Here is a 1,957-nt window from a genome sequence, read left to right as displayed (position 1 = left end):
CAGCGAGAGGGAGTGCCACAAAAACATTCCAGGCCCCCCCTCCCCGCCACATTCCAGCCCTCTGGAAGGGCTTTTTCCAGGGAAAAATTTCTCAAGGAATGAGCCAAAGCTCCGGGATTTGTAGCGGCACATCCCAAAGTGGCTCCAGCTCCTCCCGGCTGGAATAGCGCCTTTGGAAGCTGTGGAAGTAGGGGTGTTCCCCTTCTCCAGGATGGATTGAATCCCGGTTTTACGGGCCCCAGGGCTGTCACTGTCCCACTGGGATAACTGGGATAGGATGGGAATTCCAGGTGGGACAGGATCCTGCAAAGGGAATCAAGGACAGCAGCCAATCCTGCTGGGAATGGTTTTCCTGAAATATCCCGGACTCCTTCCCTACAAAGATCTGGACCAGATCTGGCAATGGCCTCTTTCGGGACAAGGAGCAGCTGGATCCATCCTGGATCCTGGCAGGGATCAGCTGGATCCACACCATCCCTGGATTCAGCCAGAGACCATCCCTGGATCCAGATCATCCCTGGATTCACAGCATGGATCCAGAGAGGGATCAGCTGGATCCAGACCATCCCTGGATCCAGCCAGGGACCATCCCTGCATCCAGATCATCCCTGGATACACAGCATGGATCCAGAGACGGATCAGCTGGATCCAGACCATCCCTGGATCCAGATCATCTCTGGATCCCGTCAGGGATCAGCTGGGTCCACACTTTGCCTGGATCCACCCCCATCCTTTGATCCACAAAATCCCTGGGTCCAGCCAGGGACCAGCTGGATCCACACTATCCCTGGATCCTCACCATCTTGGATCCTCACTATCCCTGATCCACACCATCCCTGGATCCAGACAGGGATCAGCTGGATCCACACTTTCCCTGGATTCACCCCATCCCTGGATCTAGACATGGATTTGGATATGGATGGCTCCGGTGAGGATTCCTTGTCCCGGCCCCTTGGGATCCATATCCTGATTGTCACCAGCTCTTCCTCCCTCCCAAGCCCCTGGAAAATTCCCATCCAACCCCAGCCTGACCGAAAATTCCCATCAATCCCCATCCCAAACCCTCCAGCTTCCCCAACTCAAATCCCAGTTCCTCCCCTCTCTCCATGCCGGGAACCTTGATCTCCAGGAAGGAAATCCCAATCTCCAGGATGGAATCCCAATCTCCAGGAAGGAAATCCCAATCTCCAGGATGGAAATCCCGATATCCAGGATGGGAACCCTGATCTCCAGGATGGGAATCCCAATCTCCAGGAGGGAAACCACGATATCCAGGACGGAAATCCCGATCTCCGTGCTGGGAATCCTGATCTCTGTGCTGGGAATCCTGATCTCCAGGATGGTAATCCTGATCTCCAGGAAGGAAATCCCAGTCTCCAGGACAGGAATCCCAATATCCAGGATGGAATACCAATATCCATGCTTGTAATCTCGATCTCCAGGATGGAAATCCCAATATCCAGGATGGGAATCCCGATCTCCAGGATGGAATCCCGATCTCCAGGACAGGAATCCCAATACCCAGGATGGAAACCCCAATATCCAGGATGGGAATCCCGATCTCCAGGAAGGAAACCCCAATCTCCAGGATGGAAACCCCGATCTCCGGGATGGGAATCCCGATCCCGATATCCAGGATGGGAACCCTGATCTCCAGGATGGGAATCCCAATCTCCAGGAGGGAAACCACGATATCCAGGACGGAAATCCCGATCTCCGTGCTGGGAATCCTGATCTCTGTGCTGGGAATCCTGATCTCCAGGATGGTAATCCTGATCTCCAGGAAGGAAATCCCAGTCTCCAGGACAGGAATCCCAATATCCAGGATCTGATCTCCAGGATGGTAATCCTGATCTCCAGGATGGTAATCCCAGTCTCCAGGACAGGAATTCCAATACCCAGGACGGAATACCAATATCAATGCTTGTAATCTCGATCTCCAGGATGGAAGTCCCAA

This window comes from Corvus brachyrhynchos, unplaced genomic scaffold (genome assembly GCF_000691975.1).
Source record: "Corvus brachyrhynchos isolate BGI_N302 unplaced genomic scaffold, ASM69197v1 scaffold222, whole genome shotgun sequence".
Taxonomy (NCBI): domain Eukaryota; kingdom Metazoa; phylum Chordata; class Aves; order Passeriformes; family Corvidae; genus Corvus; species Corvus brachyrhynchos.
Note: the sequence above shows the minus strand (reverse complement) of the source record.